At 37.9% G+C, this 18,477-nt stretch overlaps 1 protein-coding gene across 3 annotated transcripts in view; it reads right to left on the reverse strand.

Annotated features, from left to right (window-relative positions):
- The window catches only part of RNF128 (ring finger protein 128), a 103,062-nt gene that overhangs the window by 39,108 nt on the left and 45,477 nt on the right, over window positions 1–18,477 (reverse strand). The gene's annotated exons all lie outside the window — the stretch shown is intronic.

An 18,477-nucleotide genomic window follows, 5' to 3' on the forward strand; every position in this document is an offset into this window, starting at 1 on the left:
AAGCAATATAAAATTTGTCCAAGGTACTCTAAAGTTTTGCACGGACCTAATCAGGTTAACAATGAATAGAGCATGTAAAATTAATAGTAACGTATGGTTCTATTCAACACCAACTAAGGTCAAGCCTGAAATTAGACTAACAGTCTAATAGTCTAAATCTTAGTCTAGAGGCTTAATCTCTTTAACACCTCCCTCTCTACCCCCAACTATATAAATCTTGTGAAAAAAATAAAGGACAAACATTATCTTTCCCGGTGTTGTGAGAACGTCAGATTACTCATGCCATTCCAATGCTTATCAAGGTTTATATTCCTTCTAATTTATATGACCTGAGACCAATAATCTTAAGCAAAAGAATAGAGTTCTTTGAATGTTAAGAGATTACCAACCGGAGAAACCTCCCGCCGATATTAGGTTAAGGTACTAATCTTGGTTAATGATCAAACTCCAATCTGGAATAAACACAACCCCACACCCACCCACACAGTCGCCCGTGAGCAAGCGCGCACGCACACACACACACAGGGCTCTAAAAGGCTTAATCTCTTTAACTAGACTTAACTATGTAATTTTCTCAATTTATAAGGTAATAGACTTTAGAATTTAAACACAAAAGTACATTACTGAAATAGTATTCATACTTTCAATGGTCAAATTATGAGTACAAACCTTAAATGACAATGTACATAGCAGAATTACTACCCGAGTAATCCCTTAAGTTTATGGTCCCTAGTGGCCAAAGTCTTCAATAGATCAAGATGATCTTACTTGAAGTTACTAATTCAAAAAACAGAGTCATAGGGTATTATTACAGATCCTTAAAGTTCTAAAGACACTTTTAAAAAAAAAAATATATGAGAGCCATTCAGTTAAAACCTTTTACAACTTTGCTAATTTGCCAATACTTAGTTTGGTAGATACTGACAACTTAAGTCTCTTCTCATTTACATGAAGAAAATCTCGAAAGCAATGGGAAATGGAGGGGTCTGAAAAGCCTTTTGATATATCTTTTTCCTCTATTAGTATATGACCCAAATATCCCTTACAGATCTAGAGAATTGGCTATTTTGCAAGACGGCAGCTAATTTTTCTATTTACTTGGGAGTTTTACATTTCTAGCTTTGGCACTAAAAGCACAGATATTATTTCAATTCTCTTTTGTCATTATTTGTCTTTCCTCTACAAGCCATCTGTCAGGAAAATTTTGGGTTATAAAGATTTATTATATAACCCAGCATTTATTTCTGATATTGTAACCTGTATAATCTTTGAAAAGTAGAGATAATTCTAAAAATCAAGCTTTAGAATTTAATTTTAAAGATTTCTTTTTAAATCACAGATGTGTCCTAAACTTTTTGACTAATAGAAATAAGTTTTAATTCTTTTAGAAGATATGAGGTGGGTGGCAGGGGTGGATGCTCAGGAACATATGGACCATTGTGGCCAGATGGCAATTAAAAAACAAAGAAAGTCAAGAAATGTACTTTGTCTACACATAGGGAACAATGCTGTGCTTCAGTTGCCCCAAATTCATATTCATACATGCTATATATAGTCCAAATATCTATTGAATTAGTTTTCTAATCATATACAAGACCTATTTCTAAATATTCTTATACATCTCCTCCTCCCCACACCTTTGCAACTATTTAAAAATTGCTCCCTCCTTCCCTTCCCAATCACAGTTATGGTATCACAACCCTCTGGTCATCCAGTGTGAATACTCAGAATCCTGTCTGAATACTCACTGCTAACCTAGTCAGTCACGTAGATGCTAATTCCTTGGTGTCTCCCATTATCAGATCCTTCCTTCCATTCCTGCTACCTATTTAATATAGGTCCTCCTAATTTCCTTGCCTGAACTCCTTCAGTCATCTCCTAACTTGTCACTCTATATCCAATATTTCCCTGTCCTTTAAAGTTTCATCAGAGTTTACCTTCCTGGTTGACTTTTGCCATCACTTGGTTGCATCATGCCTCCTTCTGGCTCTAAAGTCTTTCCTGACTCGTTGGCCTAGCATTTAAACACTTTTATGATCTGGTCCCAACTGACCTTTCCAGTTTGATATATCTCCACTACAACCCCATCTCATGAACACTCAGATCCAGGCACATGGCATAGGCTATTGTCATTCACTTTTTATAATTCTCCTTTTTGTTCATTCTGTTCCCTCAGACTAAAATTTCCTTTATCTGCTGACACTCCCCCCTCCTTCTCTGCCTGTGCATTACCCAAATCCCAGCTCAAATGCTGCCTCCTATATTCTTTTCCCAAGTTCCCAGAGAGAACGTAAATGTTCCCTCTTTGTTCCCTTGTCCCTTGGTTTTTAACCTTTGTCTAATACTTCATTTTCCTCTGCATTTCAATTGGCATGTTGTAGTCCCTCTCTAAATTAAGAGCATTTTAAGGACAGAGACTGTCTTTTAATGAACTACAGTAATGCTTTCCTTTAACTGGTATTGTCAGGGAATTAGGTATCCTGTAAAAGTAAAACTTCCAAGTAACAAAAAGTTTTATACAAATAATTTTAACAACATTTAAGAAAGTAATCTATACTGTCCTATTTTCCTAACTAAGATATACTGATTATGATTTATTATTGACAGTGGATCATCTTTGTGAGCCATTATTTGATATGGTACTGGTAAGGTTATTTGTCCCCAAACTGTTAAGATTTTCCACCAAAGCCATAGATTTTTGGAGCTAGAATGGACCTTAGAGGTCATCCAGTCTGACTCATTTTTGAGTTCTCACTTTGGGTAATTTTTTTTGGTCGGGGGCGAGGTCCTCACTTGCTGCCTCTAGCAGTGTCTCTCCCTCTTTCTAATTTTATACTTCCAATCTGCTTTCAACTCTGAAAAGTCAATGAAGCTTTGGTCTAAAGAAGAAGTAAAACAGACTTCCAAAGAGAGCTGGAGGGCTTCAGTTGCAAGTACCCTCTGATATTTATATTGGTTGCTCAGTGACATTTTTGTTTGCTTCCTGAATCCTGGCTATGCTCTGGGTAATTGAGGTTGCCAGATGTAAGATTTATCTATAAACTAGACCCTGTTCTAAGTGCTTTACATGCATTAACATATTTAATCCTCATATCCACCCTATAAGGTAGACATTGCTATTATCTCATTAAAGATAAGATCGACTGACTTGCCTAGGATAACACAAGCTAGTAAGTACAGAACTGGTATCTGAACCCAGGAAGTTTGGCTCCAGTGTCTCTTCACCACCATTCTACATCACAGTGAAACCTAAAGCTATTATTTTACTGTAAAAATGAAAATTAAATAGATACATTCAGGATGAGGGGGGTTGTGGCAAATATTTAACATGGAGGAAGCCTTGATGTGTAGTGCGTGTCAATTTCCATGGCATAAATAATCCTCCCTTGGCCATATGAGTGCACAGTTGGGAAAATATGGGTACAATTACCTTTTTTTTTTTTCTTTAAAGATTCATTTATTTTGAGAGAGAGAGAGAGCATGCCTGAGTGGGGTGGGGCAGAGGGAGAGGGAGAGAGGAAGCAGACTCCCTGCTGAGCACAGAGCCTGAGAGGGTCTCAGATCTCAGGACCCTGATATCATGACCTGAGCTGAAAACCAAGTCAGATGCTAAACTGACTGAGCCACCCAGGCGCCCCTGGGTACAATTATCTTGATAGCATTCACTCAATTCAAGAAGGAATCCTTGAACTTGCTACTTAAAAATCATTAACAACACCAAGGAGCTCAAGTTTTGTTTTTTACATTTTCACTCTGCTACCTAAAATATTTTGGGAGAAGGGACAGATTAGGGATAGGTAACAATCATGCAGAAGAAATACTCCAGTTTCAAATGTTCAACAGTGAATAATGGTTTGTGCCTGTGCCTATCTTGGGAACGAAGGTAATAAAATAGACTGTAGTAACTCTTATACTCTTACAGAATATCATTTAATTAAAATGTTCATATAAATAAAGTGCGTTGATCCTTGGCACTACTGGTGAAAGACACTTTCCAGTTATTATTCATAATATATAGAAATTTGATCTCGGATTCTGCTGGTGGCCAAGCCCTTTCATTTCCTTCAAAAAGCTAATGATATTATGGTTTTGGCCTAATCTTACTTATTCGTGAACACAGACAAATTCACTGAACAAATATCAAGTACAAACTATGTAGTAAGTTCTGTGCTTCTGGACCTTCCCCCCCCACATTTAAATATTAATGTGTCAAAATGTAAAATACATTCTAAAGCATTTTACAATATATGAAATAGTCTAAGTATAATGATGGCATACTTACAGCACTGTGGCATTCAAACACAAAATACAAGGGGGTGTGGAATGCTGTTCTAGTATCTCTTTCAACCAGTATTCCACTTTTAATATTAGGAAAGAGGATATTTGCAATGAATGACTTACAAGATTGGTAAGGGCTACTGAAGGCCAAAGTAGCTCTTCCAAAACTAAGCTCACATTCAATACTGCCCAACATCTTGATAATACAGTGAGGTCAGCGCTTCTGAATTCACTCATATGTAGGATGAATAAGATCTAGGTGTGAAGAATTCCAATATGATTCTCCAACAAACATTTCCTCCATTAGAAAATCTAGAACCAATTCAAGTGGACTTCTGAATATTCATTTCGTTCACTTTAGCTTTCAAAGGCTCAGTCTCTCCCCGCCCCCCCATAGCAATTAGGGTAGGTCAACATATTTCAACTTTGGGCAACTAGGGAAGGTCAATGTATTTCAAAGAGGAACACTAAAGATCCTAAGACCAAGGAGTTCTAAGTGGCATTTTTTAAACTAGTAAAAAAAAAAATTATGTAAACTTTTAAGTCTGACTAGCTTATCTTTCTTCAAATTCCTGCCTTGTGACTTTTTTTTACCCCCTTTTGATTGCTGCCAGCCACAGATGAACCAAATTTAGGTTTCTTAAATTGACTTCTTCACATCAACTCTCTCGATTAAAAAAAAAAAAAAGTTCTACCATTGCACCCCGAGAGACATACAAATGATTTCTCAAAGGTATTGGAAATATAGGCCTGTGGTTCACTGGGAATCAGACAAATCAGTACTGCACACCTCTTTAAATATGTCATTATGCTCCTAGTTAACTAGCCTTTTAGTTAAATTGTAGTCTGTTGCAGGATATGAAATAGGCATTAGTACAGGTTAGCTGTTGGGTAAAGCAATGGTTCTTAACATTCTGTATTGTTAACAAGTTACCTTTTTGGGGGGAGGGATGGTGACAGCAAAAAAGACTAAAATCACCTTTTATTATCATTCTTTTTAAATTTTTAAATTTTATTCATTTATTTGTCGAGGGGTGGGGCACAAGCAGAGGGAGCAGCAGGCTCTCTGCCGAGCAAGGAGCCCAGTGCAGGACTGTAATCATTGTTTTAAGCCAAAAAAAAAAAAAGGTGCTGAGGTGGACAACCATGCGTAGTACGGCAAGTTGCCTTTCTTTCTGCCCTGAACCCACAGATACTTCTGCTATAGGTTTTGAAAACAATACTACATTATGGAATAGGTCTCAGATTTGATATAGCACCAAAAAATCTCTGGCACTGGGGAGACCTCAGAAAACAGCATATTAAAGACACCAGGGAATTAGAAGCAGCACTGTTCAAAGGTCACATTTTCATAATTTGTGGATGACAGGTCATATTCACAGGTAAACAATTCTTAGAATTATTATTTAAAAATACCTAGCCCTGTCCAGACTATTCTGATTTTCATTAGGGTATGTTTAGCATATTGTTAAGAACCAAAGGGCTAGATCATCATTTCTCCCAAGTTTTTAGTCTCAGGACTCCTTTATACTTTTTAAAGTTATTGAGGAATCCAAAGAACTGCTGTTTAGTGCATTATTTCTAGTTATAGTTACCATATTAGAAATTAACACTTGGAAAAAATTTTTTAACACTGGAAAATTTTTAAAATATTTATTCATTCATTTAAAATCACAATTGTAAATAGATGTTAATGTAACAGACTTTTTAAAAAAGATTTTATTTGAGAGAGAGGCGCCCCTGAAGTAACCCTTCTTTAAACAGCTCCTTTTTAACTTAGAAGTACTACTGACAGATGATTAAGACTTGGGTATCTGGACGACCTTTTCTAAAAATTGAATCAAGTGAGGGGCGCCTGGGTGGCTCAGTCGCTAAGCGTCTGCCTTCAGCTCAGGTCATGATCTCAGGGTCCTGGGATTGAGCCCCACATCGGGCTCCCTGCTCCACGGGAAGCCTGCTTCTCCCTCTCCCACTCCCCCTGCTTGTGTTTCCTCTCTCGCTGTGTCTCTCTCTGTCAAATAAATAAAATATTAAAAAAAATAAAATAAAAATTGAATCAAGTGAGCCTGTCATTTCAAGGGAAAAAAATAACAGCATTTGTTGCTAATGGTAAAATGTAAGTGTTCAAGCAAAAATTAGAATTTTAGAAAACTTTTATCTACCACATGAACTTGACAACTTCCTAATACTTAGATTTTTCTGATGAGATCAGTGATGATATTAAATAACCATGATTTTTTGATATTGTATAATCTTGAATCACCGTAAGATCTGCGTAACTCAGGGAACCAGTACTTTCCAAATGACCAATGCATGAATTACAAAACCATGCATGGATAAAGGATCTATTTGATATGTAAGACAGATCCGTGCATTTTTATTTAGTACAAAGAGTTCACTAATACAGTTTCAAATTCTACCTTGCACCTAACCTTTAAGAAACTGCCACTTGTTGAGTTTTGGTGCAGTACCAAAGATGTATACAATTATTTCAAAATGCTATTAAGTGCTATAAATACAATTTTCTAATTACCAATCTGCATGAGTACAGATTTCCTTCATTTACCTAAACCAGAAGAACAGATCACAATAGATCTAATGCAGATATGAAGATCCAGCTGTCCTCTATTAAGTTTGACATTAAAGAGGTTTCACAAATGACAATGCCACTCATTACTTTTTGGGGGGAAATATTTTTAATTAAAAGAGTCTATTACGGGACGCCTGGGTGGCTCAATTGGTTAGGCATCTGCCTTCGGCTCAGGTCATGATCCCGGGGTCCTGGGAATGAGCCCCGAGTCGGGCTCCCTGCTCAGCAGGGAGTCTGCTTCTCCTTCTCTCTCTGCCCCTCCCCCTGCTTGTGCTCTCTCTCTCTCTCTCTCAGATAAATAAATAAATAAAATCTTTAAAAAAAAGAAAGGCTACTTCAGCTCACAACTCAGTCATACAAGTGCTTTTCCTTCTGACAACCCTCATACTTTGGTATGGTGCAGAAGTGCTTTATGCCTATCTCCCATTTCATCGCACAGAATATTCCAAAACAGCTGTGCATGACAGGGCAGAGATTTAATAAAATTAATTATGCATACTGATTCATCAAGGGCATTCCTAAGTGAAACTGGAATTTTTTTAATTATAAATGCATAGAGATATAGTATACGATACATCTTGGTGCCTCTGTCTTAATTTCTGCTAAAGGTGCCAGCAGTATTTTCCCACCCTTGCTTTTACACCAGCTGTGTAAACATCAACACAGTGACTCTGGCAAATTATGTCTATGTATTATTATGAAAACAGTTTTCAATTCATGGACCCCTGAAAGAGTCTGAGGGACCAGTGGTCCCAGATTATATTTTTAAAATTGTTGGGCTAGATTAATGGTCCTCAAACTTTAATATGCATGATGATTACTTGAGAAACTTGTTAAAACACTGAACTTCCTGGGCCCCATTCCCTGATTCAGTCTGTCTGAGGCCAGACTCAGAAATCTGTAGTTTAACAAGTTCTCTGGGTTCTTTTGCTGCATGTGGTCTGTGGCTCATACTTTCAGAGATACTGGGCTGGAGTTTGAATTATAGCTTGATGTTATGGTCAAGGAATTTCAAGATAGTGGTTCTCTCTGGCCAGATCAACACTAATCCTTCACTCTGCATAGAAGAACTCCGCCAATAGAATTATTTTGTTTTTATCAGTAAGTACTTCATACAGAGAAGTTCAAAAATTAGCCACATCAGAAACAGGCCCATTCCTTTCCTGTTAGCATACATCTCCGTTGCCTCTCCCTTGTTTCTTACCTAAATCTCTATAACAACCTCCTAACTGGTCTTCGAGCCACCAGTATTAGCCTCCAATTCATTCTTCCACAGCTACCAGATAAATTTTTCTAAAGGGGAAAAATGTTCGTATTATTCCTTTGCTAAAGGCCCTTAAAGGAGCTCTATTTCACCTACAGAATAAAGTTCAATCTCCTCTTACAAGATCCCCACCCATCTGGGTTAGGAATTGAGCTTTTACACTGTCTAGCACAGACTTCCCTTGAAGTTATCTGGGTTTTTTGAGTTTTGCTAACTATGAACCCCTTCAGGTTAGGGACTGTCTTTCATCACTGTACCTACAACATCTAGCAGAGTGCCTGGCACATAATATATGTCATATAAATGTTTGATAAATGTCATGTTAAGTATGCTGTACGTAGTGATAATGTGAATCGTGATTCAATCTGAAAACAAATTTATCCTTAAAGATAATTGCGGTGAATAGAGTCTAAGGTGTGCCTCCTCCTACAGTCAAAGACGGCATATCCTGAGAGGGCATGTCTGCCTACGGCAAGGACACATTATACATACACAGATAACAAGTTAAACACTAATTCTACTCTAAAGACTTTGGGTTTAATGTGACGCCTACTGCCACAGGGAAGCACTAATGGCCGCACTAATCCCTCTCCAACCTGGGCCCTGACCATACCTCAGTTTCCCATTTACATTCAGGAGCTAGGACAGATGGCCATTTCAGCCCCAAGCTCAAGTTAGAACCCAGTCATCCCGGCTCACTGGGAGACTGGTAATTCAGCCACTTATGAGGAGGTTCAGAGGACATAAAAGAGAAGTCTGGAAACAGCTGGAAGAGGTTTAATGTCTATACAACCTTCAATTTGTGCTGATACTAAGGAGAGGAAAACAATAAGATGTGCTATTGCAAGACTATGCAGAAACTGTAGTATGTATGTTATTTCATTAATAGGGTATTCTGTAATTGTAGTAAAATTTTTATGCGAAAGTTCTATTGTCATAGTTTTTGTTTTGGGGTAGTAAGGTTTCTAGAAAGCAAATGCAACATTTGTTGTTGCTGTTTATTAATGTTTTCTGGAGGAAGGTTAGCCGGTAAACTCTACCGCATCAATGTATTTATTCAATGCTTCGGGATAATAAATTGTGCAATATCCAGAGCTGTTCAGAATCTGATAAGATAAGAATATTTGATGGTGCAAGGTGAAGCAACCACTGACTAGCAACGTGGACACCACAGGTTAAAAACAATTAGAAAGATATTTGTCGGGCAGTAAAAAAGGATAAACAAGAGATTTAGGGGTTTGGGGCAAAGGAAACTTAGACAAAGGAGTGTAAGAAATTATGGTGATCATTTGTCCTTGTATTAATCAGTTCTGTTTCCCTGTAACATGAGACCTTGGGAAGGAGAATTCCAGTGAATAAATTGCTGCTGTAACCACAGGGAAAATATTAGCACAAAACCAAGCCACAGCCTAGACTTCCAATAACACTGGGACATGGTCTTCACTACTTGCCACTTTACCCTCAACCTTTCAGACCAAGTGACACTAGTACAAGAATGTATGGAAGGGGGGCGCCTGGGTGGCTCAGTCGTTAAGCGTCTGCCTTCGGCTCAGGTCATGATCCCAGGGTCCTGGGATCGAGCCCCGCATCGGGCTCCCTGCTCGGCGGGAAGCCTGCTTCTCCCTCTCCCACTCCCCCTGCCTGTGTTCCCTCTCTCACTGTGTCTCTCTCTGTCAAATAAATAAATAAAATCTTTAAAAAAAAAAAAAAAAAGAATGTATGGAAGGGACATGCACTTTGTACCCTAAATATTTCCGAACTCTAGGGAGTGCCATTTTTGTGTAGATCTAAAAAGCCCCATCTAAATTGATGTTTTAGTGTCAGACTAAAATATCATTGGCCAAAAAAAAAAAAAAAAAAAAAATGCAATAAGGGCTGAAAAGCGGGGCTCCCTGGAAGAAAAGGACCACGTCATTGTTTATCTTTAGCTACTCCCTGCTCACTCTTCTCCTACCACAATACCCAGCACAGTGCTGGTCATAAAGGGTATTCAAAATTGTGTTTAAATTGGAACTTCTTTTTGCACGCATTCTCTTTAGGTACAGTTTGTGAGAGGGGAATTACACTGGAAATTTCATTAATCATTAAAATTAGGAAGAGCATTGTGTTTAGAGATCTGGTATTCATCTTGACCTGACCATAAGAACCCAAGGGTACAAAAGTCACAGATGTCCCATTAGTATTCTATTAGGTCTCTGGATTAGATAAAAAGAGAATTTGGTATGCCTCTGCAGAAATTCTGGTATCATTTAGTATTAAAAAACTCATAAACAAGGACACTCCACTAACTGAGAATATTAAATTTCCTCCTGTATGAAGTATTACAAAAGCTAACTTTTTTTAATTTTTTTTTTTGATTTTATTTATTTGAGAGAGAGAGACAGAGATAGTGAGAGAGAGAGCACAAGTAGGGAGGAGAGGGAGAAGCAGGCTCCCCACAGAGCAGGGAGCCCGATGCGGGGCTCCATCCCAGGACCCTGGGATCATGACCTGAGCTGAAGGCAGACGCTTAACCGACTGAGCCACCCAGGCGCCCACAAAAGCTAACTTTTGTACTAAGGTCCACACACTAAATATAAAAACAAACATAAACTGGTCTCGCTTGTGTTTTTATACTTTCACAATAAATTGTTTCTGAAAGTCAGTAAGGAAAATAAGCCTAGCCTGTAGAGAACTATACTTTGAAGTCACATTAACTTGATACAAAAGGTACCAACCACATTAGTACAAAGAAATATAACTAAAAGGTTTGTCATCACGTCTAAAACATGCTGTTCTTATCAGAGTGAGATAACTAGCTTAGTCACTCCTCGACACTGACAATACTTTGATACAGTTGAAATCTGAGGCCAGGCTAATAAAATAAGGGAGGAGGAAAGAAGGAGGGAGGAGTTTTCAAATGCATGGCAATATCAGTGTTTTCCAAATTCTATTTCAGGTGGTTAAGTGTTTTAAGAAAAAAAGGGTTCTATAGATCAGTAAGTTTAGAAAATGATCCATGGAACCAAGTTGAACAGTGCTTCTTTAGCATATCAGGGGCTCTGAGAAGCCGTGCAGTGATCTGCATTGCCAATCTCCAAAAAAAAGTGCTACAGATGAGGGTAAGGAGGTTGTTAATTCCTTTAAAGAACCTGGCTGTGTAGTACTTCGTGCTTTATATGTTATTTGATTTATCCCTCACAATAACCCTACAAGGTAGGTACGATTATCACCTCCCATTCTATAGATGAAAAAACTGAGTCTTTTTTTGGTAAAGATTTTATTTATTTATCTGACAGAGAGAGACACAGCAAGAGAGGGAACACAAGCAGGGGGAGTGGGAGAGGGAGAAGCAGGCTTCCCGAGAGCAGGGATCCCGATGTGGGGCTTGATCCCAGGACCCTGGGATCACGACCAGAGCTGAAGGCAGATACTTAACGACTGAGCCACCCAGGCGCCCCAAAAAAGCTGAGTCTTAAAGAGGTTAATCTGGCTAAGGTTATATATAAAGCTATTACATGACAGAGTTGGGATTCAAATCAAAATCCATCTGATTCCTAAGTCCCCTCTCTTTGTCACCACGCCATCAAAAGGTCCATAGCCATTTCTATTGTTATAGTGTAACATCTTGATTTTAAGGAGTTGTTGCTGCTTAAAATGGAAATGCACAGGGAGAAGAACAAGATAGTTGTTTCAGCTTCTTGATTATGTGATTTCTCCCTGCGTTTCTCAAAAACTATCCAGAAAAACAGCAATTTGGATGTCATGGGTTTTTTCCTCCTGCTTTTACATATAAAACAATTACATATTTCAAAATGTGGTAGTGAACAGCTACAATAACGAAAGGAGAAATACTACGTTTAGTAATAAAACTGTTAGCAAAAGGTTCGAGAGAACTAACATTTGCTAAATGTCCCTCCATGTCAAACACTTTATTTACAAAATCATAGAAAATGGGCATTTCTATTCCACTTTTTATGAACAAGATCAATGAAGCCCAGGTTCACAACTTGCCCAAGATCACATATTTATTAATTGGTAGAACTGGAATTCAAGCTAAGCAGTGTGACTCAAGGACACCCATTCTTCCATTGTAATATGCTATCTTTCAATTTCAAATAGAACACATTCATCCTTGGTACACTAGATTGAAATAAAAACAGAGCAATCATGTAGCTTTCCTTATCATCAAAGAATAATCTGTTAGTCTTTAATTACATTACTCAAGGTAAGTCAACAACCTCTTCTTCATCAATTCAACCAAAAGGCATCAGTCAAATAGGAATGGCAAAAAGGGTTGGAGGACGGGGGCTAGGGCAAGGGAGGTGACTGGTGGGCTGGCATTAGCCAGTTTCAGTCTCTCAAACATCCTTGTCCTCTTGCCAAAAATGAAATGAAGGTGGCGGAAAACAAGACTTTGAAATACCACTAGACTCAAAGTATTTTGGGACAACGTTAAATATATGTTGCTCATAGGTCTATGAATGGAGACCTCACTCGATATAATCATGGTTTTCTAGCCTTCATCTAAATGATTGTTGAGAGCCTCTAAAATAGAAAAGATGTACCACTTGAAAATATATTAATGGCTAACTAAGTTACAAATCATAGTTATGTTCTTAAAACTTTCAGGAACATTACAAATGCTATTAAAATAAGCCAACTTCTGAGATCACCATAGGTTAGACCACAGGTTAGGAAAACAAGTATGTAGAATCCTTAAGGTGAAACACATGGAAAAGGTAAGGCAGAGCTAGAGTGAACATTACAAAGAAAATAAATAAGCAGGGAAAATTCTAAACCAGCATGATCGGGACAAATATAATGAACTATATCTCACCAGACTATCATTATGAACAAAAGCCACACAGGAAACCCTAATGGGTTGTGTTTCAAAAATTCATTTGTAAGTCAGTTGTTGGGAAGTAGAGGCAACACATTTTCCCATAGTAATGTTGCTAAACAGTGTTTGGGTTCCCAAATGAGCCCACAAATGATTGCATGTGAAAGGCTTTGAGGACTAAAATCTGCAAAGCAAATATGATTATTTAACCCCTATTTGTAATAAAACTTTGCAGGAAAGAGTATCACTGGAATACCTAAAGCAAAACCAACAAACGCATTTCAAATTTATCTTAAATATTAGGACATAAGAAAATACATATTTAATCAGGAGGATTACATGGCTCTTGGGAGGTTTTTGTGGAGATTACAGGAGTAAGTTATGGACACATTCAAGGTTGTTAAGATATGAGAGCCGTGATTTGTTATGATGTTTAATTTCACTTCAAAAGAAGTGGAACAACATAGAAGGAAGCTCAGACTTTTTAAAAGATTTATTTATTTATTTGAGAGAGAGAGAAAAAGAGAGAGTGTGAGCTGGGGGAGGGGCAGAGGGAGAGAAAGAATCTCAAGCAGACTCCCCACTGAGCAGGGAGCCCGACTGGGGGCTGATCTCAGGACCCTGAGATCATCACCAAGCTGAAATCAAGAACCAGATGCTTAATCAACAGCCACCCAGGCGCCCTGGAAGCTCAGATTTTTTAAAAATGAAGAGGGGGCTCCAAGAGCGTGTGAGGGTGTGTGTGTGTATGTGCAAGATCATCTAAGGTAGAATTAATCAAGCTATGAAAGGCAGGGGAAGAGGGTGGAAAAGTCGGATACAAAATCTGTCCTCAGAGGAAAAGAAGTGGCACAGAAGGTACCCTTGAATTTGAATTTCTTATGTGAACTGCTAATTGGTGGAGTTTTGTCTAGCGGACTATCACTTCAAGGGAAATGCTAATTTTAAAAACAAGTAATTCAATTTTAATGATGTCTTAAGTATCATCTTGATTGAGCTTGTATGTTCAGCATATCACCAATAAAGTGTAAAATAAGAACACCATGATTCTCCTCTGCCCTTACTCTAACAAATTTTCCTCTTTTCTTGAATGACAAAAACTACCGTCATCAGATGAACCCAGTGTGTCATAGGTAAGAATTGCCAATATATCGAATTCTTCATACAAAGCTGTTAAACTTAGCACTATTCTTATAAGTACTGAAAAGAACAGATATTGAAGGGGGCAAGTGAGGGGAAGCAGGCTTCTTATGGGAAAGAAACAAAAATACAGAGAAAGGTGAGAGGTATGTGTATGTGTAAGCGGGGGTGGGGGGTGCGGGGGAGGGGGAATACGTAAATAGTGATACAAAGGATAAAGAGAAATAGTTCATATTAAAATAGGAAAAGTCAGTCTTTAAAATTCTTTGGTGTTCAAGGTTATTTTACATATGAAGAAACCAATTAGTGTTAACAAGAAAGGACCACATTAATAATCATTCGGGTTAGATATATTCAAAAGGCCAAAGGAATTCTTTAAATTTTCATAATAGTCTGTAAATCATTTCTATTATCAGATATGATTTGTTCCTATTGTTGCTATAGTCACATTATTAATGCTTTCTTTAGGATTATCAATGCTATAGGAATATTTTTTGGGTTTTTAAAAAATAACTGATTTTTTCTGATTACAAGTATAAAATATATTCAGCATAGGAAATTCAGAAAATACAGAAAAACATGATGAAAAGAATAATAATCGTCCATAATTCTACCAACCGGAAATAGTCAAGGTTAACATTTAAGCTAAGACTTTTTAGTTGCAGGAAGCATTTCACTAAGCTACTTCAACATTTTATCTGAAACGATAATGACTAATATCTTGAGAGAAACACACACACACAAACACATCATCATCATCAAGTGAGTTCTAGACCATCTTCTTTCAAAAAAGCTCAAAATAAATAGGGTTAATTTAAAATCACTGATTTGTAGCTAACTTAAGCTTTCAAGCATTAAAACCAAGTAAATCACGACTAGGTTCTGAACCTAACGGCCTCCATGAAGTCAGGCATGAATCACCAAACTTTCTTTTCCAAAGAAATCAATATTGTAACAAGCCTATGGGTAAATTCAAGCAGCAAGCATGTGCCCTGATATATAGAAAGACATACATACAGCTTAAAGAGAAAAAAGAACAGGAAATAGAACAACAACAAAGAGCCCTTGTGCTCTGCTTTGCTCATTGGGCTCCAAAGTGGGTGTTAACAGCAAAATGTGGCAACTCCGAACTGGCTTGGTAACTGCATCAGAAAGTGCACAGAAGTGCACGTCCTCTGAGCTTGGAAAGCACTCCCCTACAGTACGGAGCTGAGGACCACCACCGGTAACTAGCTCCAGAGCGGCAAGGTGACGGTTTCTGTGGGTGACTCGGTTCCTACCACACGCTAACAAGAGGTCACTCCCTCAGGACACAAACTTCAAAAATTCTTCATCTGGGGGCGTGAGGTAGTCTTCCAGCCTTCTGGTACGGTTCTGTTTCTTGATCTAGGCACTCGCTGCACAGGCATGTTCACTTTGTGAAAATCCACTGAGCTACAGACCAATGATTTCTGTACCCCTTTGGTACGTACGTTACACTTCAACAAAATTTGCATATACCAAAAATTCTTCATCCCCAGATAATATTCGTGATACCCTATCAAGTAAACTCTGGGCAAAACTCCAACAACAGTGTACAGTTCAGTGGCCATCGTGAAAACGAAAAGCCATTTTAGCCAATAAGGTGCTACTTAACCAAGCAACAGGGAAACTAGGTGCAAACCTCATTTGTGACAAAGACATCACCTCTAGGAATATCATCGGAGAAGAGGAGCTAAAAGCACACACATGGTGATCAAACCTCTCAAAAGATCAAGGCCACAACAGGCAATGCATATGGGTTAGACCTGATCACGTTTATGGCCAGAAGTATACATTTAGGTAAAGCTCTATAGAGCATATTTTTGTTTTAAATTTTCCAATTCATACCCCTCCCTGTCACCATTTCTGCACTTTCTTTCTGCTGGTTAATGAAAGAGAAGCTGGATCCCTAACCCCCCAGTCAAAAACTACCTCCTTCAACTTATAAGGAAATCCTCTATTTTTAATTACATGGGGAAATGCTTACAATAACAAGTTGGATACAAAATCGTACATACAGTATATATTTATAATTCTTTAAATATATATGCAGAGCAAAAGAAGAAAATGACAACAAAAACACCCCAAAATGCTAAAATGCTTATATCTATAGATTTTTATGTTTTTCTTTAAATTGTATTTTAATGCTACATTAATATTCATTAAAAAAACCATTATGATCAAAGCAGGATATAAAACCCTATCTATACATGAAAAAGGAGACAAGAAGGAATATTAATGGAATTGTGGAATTATGCATAGCTTTTTAGTTTTATACTTTTCTGTATTTTCCAAGTTTTCCGCAAGAAGGAGGATTAATTTTATCATCAGAAATAACATGGAAAATGTCTTTGATACTCCCCTGTTTACTCCATTTAAGCCTGGGAACAGAGATTAAATATGGCATTCTGAAGGAGATAACACATCTTCCAGGGACTGAGGGGGGCGTGGAGTTCTTTATGTGCTTAGAAAAACAATTTGCTGATCGAGCTGTATTTCTTTTTTTTTTTTTTTTTAAGGTTTGTATGTAATGGAATTCCACATTATCACCAACATGTTCAATGGAAGCATTTTAATTGGAGACATAAATTGAATGCTGGTGTCAACCAAGTTTTTAAAACAAAACAAAACAAAACAAAACAAAAAACAGAACAGGGAAAGTTCAATGTAAATACTCATTCTCACTATCTGTTACCTAGGTCATTTCATCATTAAAACCCTATAAACTGGCCTATGATGGTGATCACCATAAAAATTAGGGAGCTTGCAATCTGGAAGCATTTGTACACTCTTATTCCTCCTACTTTACCTTAATTATTTTGTATATTCAGGCAAGAAGCACAGTATGCATACAATAGATCCTTGATAAAAGCTCAATGAATTGAACTTATTTTTTTAAAGATTTTACTTATTTGAGAGAGAGAGAGACCGAGAGAGAGAGAGAACATGAGCAGAGAGAGAAAAACAGACTCCCCGCTAAGCAGGGAGCCCTGATCCCAGGACCCTGAGGTCATGACCTGGGCCAAAGGGCAGACGCCTAGCTGACTGAGCCACGTAAGCACCCCTCAATGAATTGAACTTTAATCCCCTTCCCCATTAGATACTTTTCTAGTGAATCTTATGACCCTCTGGCATTCTTGGGTATTTTTTTTTCATTCTTGGGTACTTAGAGCAACCCAACAAGCATTTTTAGAGCACATACAGTACAAAGGTTCCCATGAGGAAGATGAAAATTAATCAAATGTTACAGTCCAGTAGGAAGGCAAGATAAGTAAACATATAACTACCAGCAAAATGCAAAAAGTACTATAAGACATGGAGTGCCATGAGAGCAAAACAAAAGGATTATTTTGGTTTTGGTGTGGGCTGTGGTGGGAAGAGGAAAAGAAGGAATTGAGAAAGGTTTCAAAGATGAGGAGGCATCTGTGTTGGGTTTTTATGAAGGATGGGTAAATTTTTGGCTAGCAGAGCTGGGAAGAAAAGGGTATGGAGGAAAAGCAGTACAAACAAAGGAATGATAATGGGAAAGGACAGAGGGCATTTAGGGGTCAACATGAGAGAGGAGGTATATAAAGCTTTGAAAGGGTGTCGGGACAAGATTAAGAGGCTTATGTGCCATGCTGGGAAATACAGTCTAAAATTCGTAAGTAATGGCATAGACGTGATCAGAGCTGTGTTCCAGTGGTATATGTGGAAGAACGGTGGGAAGAAATGACTGGAGGTGGAGACCAATTAGAAGCCTAAGCATTTGTTCCTATGAGAAGACACAGGAACGAAAAGCAGGGTAATAACAGTTGAAAGGGAGAATGGGACATTATGTGAGAAGATTTAAAGTGATAGAATCATCTGGACGTGGCAGTTATTCATCAGAGGTGGGGCTGCTGGTGGCCTGGGCGTGAATGTAAGGAAGAAGAGGTGTTGGATGAATGAATTAATAAAATAACAGAAATAAAACAAAAGAGAAGCAAGAGAAACAAAAGACTGCTTGGGAGAATTTCAAAGGAGTGGTCAACAGTGTTAAATACAGTACTGCAGAGATATCAAAAAGGATGTATCTAGAAATTGATTTTGAACCAGTACTTTACATTGGTAAATCATCACCACCCAGTCTCTTCTCATCTTCTTTGGAACCTCTCTATTAAAAAAGGTTCTTTTCAAAGTCAACATCCTAGAAAAAAAAGCAGACTAACAATTAAATGTCATGTGGCTGACAAGGGACTGGGTGGTGATAAATCAGTGTAAAATATTATCTCAAAGTCCTTTGTGAAGGAGAAGATTGGTAGCTTGAGGGAGAAGTAGTTATATGAAAAAAGAATGACAAACACAGGTGGGCCCAAAGATCATTTTCTTGTAAAGAATTCC

This window comes from Halichoerus grypus, chromosome X (assembly GCF_964656455.1).
Source record: "Halichoerus grypus chromosome X, mHalGry1.hap1.1, whole genome shotgun sequence".
In the NCBI taxonomy this organism is placed as follows: Eukaryota; Metazoa; Chordata; class Mammalia; order Carnivora; family Phocidae; genus Halichoerus; species Halichoerus grypus.